Consider the following 9,192-nt stretch of genomic DNA (forward strand, 5'->3'; position numbering starts at 1 on the left):
GGAAGGAGAGAGACAATGAAGCAAGAAACAGAGAAAGGAAGAGGAATGGCCGAAAATAAAATACAGAAAAAGAGACAAACACAGACCGAGATGGAGCTTTCCCTCGCCACCTCCTTCGCCGAAATGAAGGCCTCCAACGGGGCTGCCACGTCGACCCCCCTCCCTCCCTCCCTCCTCTCTCTCACTCCCTCCTTCTCTCCCCCACTCCGCCCTCCATCCTCCTCCCTCCCTACCATCTCTCTACTCCCTCCTTCCCTTCCTCCCCCCACTCCCATACTCCCATCCTCCCTGTCTCTCTCCCTCCCTTCCTCCCTCCCTCCCTACCAGGCCTCCTTCAGGACTGTCATGTCCTCCTCCCTCCTCCCTCCCTCCTTCATCCCACTAACTCTCCCTCTTTCCCTCCCCTCCCCTCCCTCCCTCCCCCTCCTCCCTCCCCATCCTTCCTCCTCTCCCTCCCTCCCTCCATCTCCCCACTCTCCCTCCCACCCACCCTCCCTCCCTCCCTCAGCAGCAGGCAGAGCGACAGGCACGAGAGGAGGCAGTATGCGAAAACCGTGTCGCGAGCCGGCCCTTTGTCAAGCAGCAGGGGATTCGCGAATGCCACCGCACATGCGATCGAGGAGAGGAGGGGAGGGAGGAGGAGGAAGAGGAGGAGGGAGGGAGGGGGAGGGGGAGGGAAGGAGGGGAAGGAGGGAAGAGAGGAGGAAGGAGAAGGGAGGGAGGAGGGAGGGAGGGAAAAGGAAGGTTAAGATAGGTCTTAATAATGGGTTGTAAGGAGGGAAGGAGGGAAGGGAGGAACGAAGGAAGATAGAAAGAAAGGAAGGAGGGAAGGGAGGAAGGAAGGAAGGAAGGAAGATAGAAAGAGAGGAAGGAAGGAAGATAGAAAGAATGGAAGGAAGGACGGAAGAAAGGAAGGAAGGAAGATAGAAAGAGAGGAAGGAAGGACGGAAGAAAGGAAGGAAGGAAATGCAGTATCGGTGTTATATTGTCACTCTTCCCCTCGCCTCGTTTCCCCGTCGGTGTTTATTTGTCGGTTCAACGTCCCCGCCGCCAACGCCGAGGAACATATTGCCCCTTTCCCCTCGCCCTCGCCCTCTCTCTCTCTCCCCTTTGCCCTCTCCCCTCGCCCTCGCCCTCTCCCTTCGGCCGCCTGACTGTCCCTCGCCCTTGCCCTCGCCCTTGCCCTCGCCTTTGCCCTCTCCCTCGCCCTTGCCCTCTCTCTCTCCCCTCGCCCTCGCCCTTGCCTTCTCCCCTCGCCCTCGCCCTTTGCCCTCTCCCTCTCCCCTCGCCCTTGCCCTCTCCCTCGTGCCGTTGCCCTCCCTTACCCTTGCCCTCTCCCTTACCCTTGCCCTCGCCCGCCTGACTGTCCCTCGCCCTTTCTCGCTCTCTCACCCTCACCTTTCTTTCCCGCTAACTCACTCCATCAATCTCGCTCTCCCGCGCCCCCTGCTCTCTCTCTGTCGGTCTGTCTGTCTGTCTCTCCCTGCTTGAGGATTTATCTGTCCCTCTGTCTGTTTCTCTTTATCTGTCAGTCTGATTGTGTCTTTTTCTCTGTCTGTCTCGTTGCTTCTCTATTCATCAGTCTATCTATTTAACAATATATATATCTAGCTGTCGGTCTGTTTGTTTATCTATCTATCTATCTATTTATCTACCTGTCTATCTGATTATCTCTCTCTCTCTATCTGTGTGTGTGTGTGTGTGTGTGTGTGTGTGTGTGTGTGTGTGTGTGTGTGTGTGTGTGTGTGTGTGTGTGTGTGTGTGTGTGTGTGTGTGTGTGTGTGTGTGTGTGTGTGTGTGTGTGTGTGTGTTTAAAAACCAATTAATCTATCTATCTACCTATCTGTCTGTCTCTTTGTCTATCTGTCTGGTCTGTCTACTATATCTGTCTGTCTGCCTGTCGTATTCAAAGCCTCCAGACCCCCCCCCTACCCCCCTACCCCCGCCGTCCGCACGTGCCCCGCATTTGCCCCCAACAGAAGGAAAATTCCGGAAGCGAAACGCGGCCGAATATCCATTCTCTCGAGGCGGCTTCAGGCTACAGGTGCGCAGGGCAGCCGGTGGGAAGCGTCGCAGCTGGGGAGAGGGGGAGAGGGGGAGAGGGGGAGAGGGGGAGAGGGGGAGAGGTGGAGGGAGGGGAGAGGGGGAGAGGAGAGAGGAGGGGGGAGGGAGGGAGAGGGAGGAAGGAGAAGGGGGAGAAGGGAGAGGGGGAGAGGAGGGAAGGAGGTGAGAGGGGAGGGAGAGGGGGAAGGGAAGGGAGGAGGGAGGGAGAGGGGAGAGGAGAGGGGAGAAGGAAGGTGACGGGGGAGAAGGGGAAGGAGAGGGGAGAGGAGAGGAGAGAGGAGAGTTTAATAGGGGAGGAAGAAGGGGATTTTATGGAGAGAGGACCGGCGGACCAATGGAGCCGTTAAGTCTTCAGTCGCAATCTACTTTTTTTCTTTCGGTTCACTGTCTCTCCCTAGACACACACTCACTCGCTCGTCCACCTACACCCCCTCCTTCGCCCCCTGGACTCACTCACTCCCTCGCCCCCTTCCCCCCTCCTTCGCCTCCTAGACTCTCCTTGCTCTACCTCCCCCCTCTCCCTCCGTCTCCCTTACCCCCCCCCCCCCCCCCCCATCTCTCCCTCCGCCTGCTGTTACTAGGCAATAACATTTCTCAGCGCCATTACTATCTACGGCTACATGTCTTCCCTTTCCCAGGCCCTTACGTCCCCCCTCTCTCCCTCTCTCTCCTCTCCTCTGTTTCTCTCAGTCTGTCTGTATGTCTGTGTGTCTGTCTGTTTCTCTCTCTGTGTCTGTGCCTGTCTGTCTGTCTGTCTGTCTGTCTGTCTCTGTCTCTCTCTCTCTTTCTCTCCCTCACCCTCTCCCTCTCTCTCCCTCCCTCTCATTCATTTATTCTTTTACTTCACCTGTCCCTCTCTTCATTACCATGCCGGACTCCTCCTCCTTTTTGAGTCCGTTCCTCCTTCTCGCCCAACCCTTCGTCCACCCTTCCCACCCCGCCAAGGATGTCAGCAACAATTACGCAAAGACAGAGAACAAAGCCAACCCTCGCTCCTGTCCTCCCCCTCCTCCCTCCCCTCCCCCCCTCCCCTTCTCCCCAACCCTTTCCACACACCGACGGAAATTTGGTTTCAAAACTACTGCCCGCCGACACTGGACATGGAAGCTCGTGTCAGAGGACCTCCGACTGGCCAACGCTGCTCTCTCTTCCCTCTCTCTCTCTTTCCCTCGCCCCTTTCTCTCTCTCTCCACACCCTCTCTCACCCCTTTTTCTCTCTCCGCACCCTCCCTCATCCCTTTCTCTCTCTCCGCACCCTCCCTCATCCCCTTCTCTCTCCCTCCGCACCCTCCCTCACCCCCTTCTCTACTCCCTCCGCACTCTCCCTCACCCTTTCCTCTCCAGGCACCCTCCTCACCCCTCTTCTCTCTCTCTCCGCACCCTCCCTCACCCCTTCTCTCTCTCCCCACTCTCCCTCACCCCCGTCTCTCTCTCTCCCCACCCTCTCTCACCCCTTTCTCTCTCTCCGCACCTTCCCACACCCCTTTCTCTCTCTCACCGCACCCTCCCTCACCCCTTTCTCTCTCTCCGCACCCACCCTCCCTCACCCCTCCTCTTTCAGCAAACCCAAACTACCCATCCGCCCATCCCTCCCCCCTCCCTTCCCCCGCCCACCCCACCCCCCGGATCCCCCCTGGACTCACTGCACCTTGGCTATATTGGAAGGCTTCGGGCTCCTTCGATATTGAAGTTTCCGTTCTTGTTTACGCCCTTGAGTCCGTGGGGCGGCACGGGGGCGGTACCTGGGTAAGCCACGGGAGGTCAGGGCAGGTCAGGGCAGGTCAAGGCAACGTATAAAGGAAGTATAAGTATAACATCATACCGGCTACTAGTCCCCAAAGACCACCGCAGCATCAGAGAACAAACATAAGCCTTTTTAGTTGATACTGACAGACCTTAATATATATATATATATATATATATATATATATATATATATATATATATATATATATATATATATATATATATATAAAACCAAGAACCAACAGAGCAAACATCAGGCTCTTCGTAGATACTGACAGACCTTAATATATACATATACATATATAACCAAGAACCACTGGATCCGGCACAGGAAAACCGAACACTTTTCGAGTTTTGTTTCCTCTCTTTTAAACCGTGTCTCTGATCTCGGCTTCGTGCGGTCTTTTTAAATGCTTTCCACCCGTTCGAACGAGTTTACAAGTTCGGGGAAGGGAATTAACACGGATTCCGGAAATTCCTTCACAGTAAATGCTCGCCTTTAACGTCAAGACAAAGGCATTATTTAAACCAACACAAAAATCGGAAAACGAAAAAAAAAAAAAATGAATATAGGTATCTCTAAACAGTCTGTACGTTCAGTGTATACAAGCAGACTGAGACACAGACAAAGACACACACACACACACACACATACACCTATGCTCTCACACACACACACACACATGCTCACACAAACACACACACGCACACACACACACACACACACACATACACATATATCTCTCACACACACACACACACGCACGCACACACACACATGCTCACACAACACACACACACGCGCACGCACAACACATCCACACCACACGCACACACAACACATCCACACTACTATGCACGCGCACACAAACACACACACACACATGCACCCACACCCACGCACACAAACACGCGCACGCACTGCCACACCCCCCCCCCCACAGAACATCCACATCTCACGCCGCAAAACTTCTCTTGTCCCGACACCCGCCGATGCCAACCCGGTCATCACCTGTCCTTCGTCGCGTCTCTCAATCCCTCTTTATCCACCTGACTCCCTCTCCCTCTTCTTTATCCACCTGACTCCCTCTCCCTCTTCTTTATCCACCTGACTCCCTCTCCCTCTTCTTTATCCACCTGTCCTTCGTCGCGTCTCTCAATCCCTCTTTATCCACCTGACTCCCTCTCCCTCTTCTTTATCCACCTGACTCCCTCTCCCTCTTCTTTATCCACCTGTCTCCCTCTCCCTCTTCTTTATCCACCTGACTCCCTCTCCCTCTTCTTTATCCACCTGACTCCCTCTCCCTCTTCTTTATCCACCTGACTCCCTCTCCCTCTTCTTTATCCACCTGACTCCCTCTCCCTCTTCGCGCCCCTCTACCCGCGTCGGAATCCACCGCCTTTTAACGTTTCACAGCCGCCGCCCGCCGTCTGCTCTGCCGCTGTCGGTAAGGGACCATTCATTCAGGATAGAAGTGGAGTGGGGGTAGGGGTGGTGAGGGAGGGGGAGTGGGGGTGATGAGGGAAGGGGAGTGGGGGTGATGAGGGGGAAGTGAGGTGGAGTGAGAGGGTAGATGAGGTAGTAGAGGAGTGATGAGGGAGGTGGGAGTGGTGGGGGTGATGAGGGAGGAGTGTGGGTGATGAGGAAAGGGGAGTGGGGGTGATGAGGAAGGGAGTGGGAGGTGGATGAGGAGAGGAGTGGGGGTGGTGAGGGAGGGGAGGTGGGGGTGATGAGGGAGGGGGGTAGGGGGTGGTGAAGGAGGGGGAGTGGGGGTGATGAGGGAATTAGAGTGGGAGTGTGATGAGTGGAGGGGGTGTGGGGGTGGTGAGGGAGGGAGTGATGTGGTGAGTGAAGGATGGAGTGGTGGCGGAGTGATGAGGAGGGGAGTGAGGGGGTGAGGGTGAGGAGGTGATTGGGGAGGGAGTGGGAGTGATGAGGAGGGGAGTGGGGGGTGATGAGGGAAGGGGGAGTGGGGGTGGTGAGGGAGGGGAGTAAGAGGTGGTGTGGGAGGGAGAGTGAGGGTGAGGAGTGAGGGAAGGGAGTGGGGGTGATGAGGGAGGAGGAGTGGGAGTGATGAGGGAAGGAGGGGCGGGGCCTGGAGGTGAGAAGAGGGGAGAGGGAGACGAGACAAGGGCAGTAAGAGATGATGGTGTAAGGGCCAAGACCTGGGAGGAGGAGAGGCAAAGGGGATGAATGAAAGGGGGAGAGCAATGGCGAAGGAGAGATGAATGGGAGGTGAGAAAGGAAAGCAAAGAGACAAGAGTGAACAGTGAATGAATGGCCAAGTGAAGAACAAACATAAGAAGGGCAAAGAGGAGGAGAATGACAGAGACAGAATGAACAGGGAAAGGGAAGGGAGAGGAGGGGGAAAGGAAAGAGACGAAAGGGGAAAGAAGGGAAGGGAGAGGAGGGGAAAGGAAAGAGGCGAAAGGAAAGGAAGGGAGAGGAGGGGAAAGAGACTAAGAGGCGAACTGAGGGAAGGGGAATGGGCAGAGTGAGGGGGAACAGGAACAGAGAAGCGAAAAGGGAAAGGAGGAAGGACGAGACAGGAGGGGGAAAGGAAGAGGCGAAAGGAAAGGAAAGGAAGGAGAGAGGAGGAGGGGAAAGGAAAGGAGCGAAAGGGAAAGGGGAAGGGAGAGGAGGGAAAGGAAAGAGGCGAAAGGAAGCAGAAAGGAAAGGGAAGGGAGAGAGAGGGAAAGGGAAAAAGCGAAAGGCGAAAGAGGGAAGAGGGAAGGGAGAGGAGGGAAAGGAAGAGAGGCGAAAGAGGGGGGTAGTGGGCGTGTTTGTGTGCGTGGGTGTGTGTGTGTGAGTGTGTGGATGTGGATGTGTGTGTGTGTGTGTGTGTGTGTGTGTGTGTGTGTGTGTGTGTGCGTGGGTGTGGAAAGGGAAGGGAGAGGAGGGGGAAAGGAAAGAAGGCGATAGGGAAAAGGGAAAGGAAAGGGAGAGGAGGGGAAAGGAAGAGGCAGAAAGCAGGAAGGGAAAGGGAGGGAGGGGAAAGGGAAAAGAGGCAGGAAAGGGAAAGGGGAAGGGAGACGGAGGGGAAAGGAAAGAGGCGAAAGGGAAAGGGGAAAGGGAGAGAGAAAGAGGCGGGAAAGGAAAGAGGCGAAAGGAAAGGGGGAAGGAGAGAGGAGGGGGAAAGGCGAAAGAGGCGAGGGAAGGGGAAGGGAGAGGAGGGAGAGGAAAGGAAAGAGGCGAAAGGCAGAAAGGGGAAGGGAGAGGAGGGGAAAGGAAAGAGGCGAAAGGGAAAGAGGGAAGGGAGAGGGAGGGGAAAGGAAAGAGGACGAAAAGGAAAGGAGGGAAGGGAGAGGAGGAGGGAAAGGAAAGAGGCGAAAGCGGAGAGGAGGGAGGAAAGGGGAAGGAGAGGAGGCGGGAAAGGAAAGAGGCGAAAGGAAGGGAAGGAAGGAGGAGGGAAAGGAAAGAGGCGAGAAAGGGAGAGGAGGGAAGAGGAAGCCAGGGAGCCCCGAAAGGGAAGAGGGGAAATACGGACAAGAGACGAAAGGAAAGAGGGAAGGGAGAGGAGGGGAAAGGAAAGAGGCGAAAGGGAGGGGGGAAAGACAGCCGGAGCGTGGGGAAGAAATACGGACATAGAGAATTCATCAGATAAGACTAGGCCTACGAACGAATGCGGTGCTGAGACGCTAGACGCTCCTTGTTTGGTATGGAGGAGATGAGAGAGAGAGAGAGAGAGAGAGAGAGAGAGAGAGAGAGAGAGAGAGAGAGAGAGAGAGAGAGAGAGGGAGAGGGAGAGGGAGAGGGAGAGGGAGAGGGAGAAGAGAGAGAGAGAGAGAAGAGAAGAGAAGAGAAGAGAAGAGAAGAAGAGGAAGAAGAAGAGGAGTAGGGAGAAGAAGAAAGAGAAGAAGAGAAGGAAGAAAGAGAAGAGAAGAAGAAGAAAGTGAAGAGAAGAAGAAGAGAAGAGAGAAGAAGAGAAGAGAAGAGAAGAGAAGAAGAGAAGAGACGAGAAGGGAAGAAAGAGAAGAGACGAGAAAGAGAGAGAGAGAGAGAGAGAGAGAGAGAGAGAGAGAGAGAGAGAGAGAGAGAGAGAGAGAGAGAGAGAGAGAGGGAGAGGGAGAAGAGAAAGAGAAGAGCCGGAGAAGAGAAAGAGAAGAGAAGAGAAGAGAAAGAAGAAGAAGAAGAAGAAGAAGAAGAAGAGATAGACTAGGCCTACGAACGAATGCGAGAAGAGAAGAGACGCTAGACGACGAGACTTGTTTGAGAAGATGAAGAGATGAAGAAGAGAAGAGACGAGAAGAGAGAGAGAGAGAGAGAGAGAGAGAGAGAGAGAGAGAGAGAGAGAGAGAGAGAGAGAGAGAGAGAGAGAGAGAGAGGAAAGAGAGAAGAAAGAAAAGAGAAAGAGAAAGAAAAAGGAGAAAAGAAAAGAAAAGAAAAAGAAAAGAAAGAAAGAAAGAAGAAAAGAAAGAAAGAAAAAGAAAAGAAAAGAAAAAGAAAAGAAAGAAAGAAAGAAAAAGAAAAAGAGAAAGACAGAAAGACAAAGAAAGAAGAGAAAAGAAAAATTCATGAAACAGTAAGCCAAGTAACAACAAAGATACACACCACCACATAAACGAAAAAAAAAACACACAAAGAAACGCAAACAGATCGAACTACAAGGTTTATTTACAGTTCTGATTACATCCCGAGAAAGAAAGAAAGAAAGAAAACGAAAAAAAAAAAAACACACCGGCGTAAGCTCAACCATGTCCAAACACCAACGCTTTTATGAACCACGGACGCTTATCAGTCAACGACCTGTTTTACAAGCCATAAGGGCCAATAAAACATTAATCAGCCCGATAAATCCCAAGCACAATCGATAAATAAAAGCGACAATCCTTCGGGAGAACGACGGGGCGCGGCGCTATTTTTAGAACAGGATGAAGACCCGAGTGGGGGTGGGGGGTGGTGGTGGGGGTGGGGTGGGGTGGGGGGGTTCTGCGGCGACGAGATCTTGGTTCGTCTCCGAAAATAAGGTCGTAAAACAAGACGGAACAACAAGCCGATTAAATACGAAATTGCCGGTAAAATGAATCCGAAATACAATGATAGAAAAAAAAAAAAAAAAATCGCGGGTCTTGCGGGGAAAGAAATAAAGAAAACGGAGGAATAGGAAAAGAGAAAATGGACGGTAACAATGGGAGAAAAGAAAAACGGGGAAGACCAGACTCCAAAATTTTTGTAAACAAGTCGACCGAAAAAGAAAGAGATCAAGAAGACAAAAAAAGCAGTAATGAAAGAGGAAGAAGAGAACTCTTACGAAAGCCGGAGGTAAAGAAAGTAAGAAAAAAAGAAAAAGAAAGAAAGATTAAACGAGAAACCGTAGTCAAGCCAAGAGGATATGGATGATTTAGCAAACGGTGACCATGTACGGGCAAGGAGAGACGACA

Source organism: Penaeus vannamei, chromosome 39 (assembly GCF_042767895.1).
Source record: "Penaeus vannamei isolate JL-2024 chromosome 39, ASM4276789v1, whole genome shotgun sequence".
Taxonomy (NCBI): domain Eukaryota; kingdom Metazoa; phylum Arthropoda; class Malacostraca; order Decapoda; family Penaeidae; genus Penaeus; species Penaeus vannamei.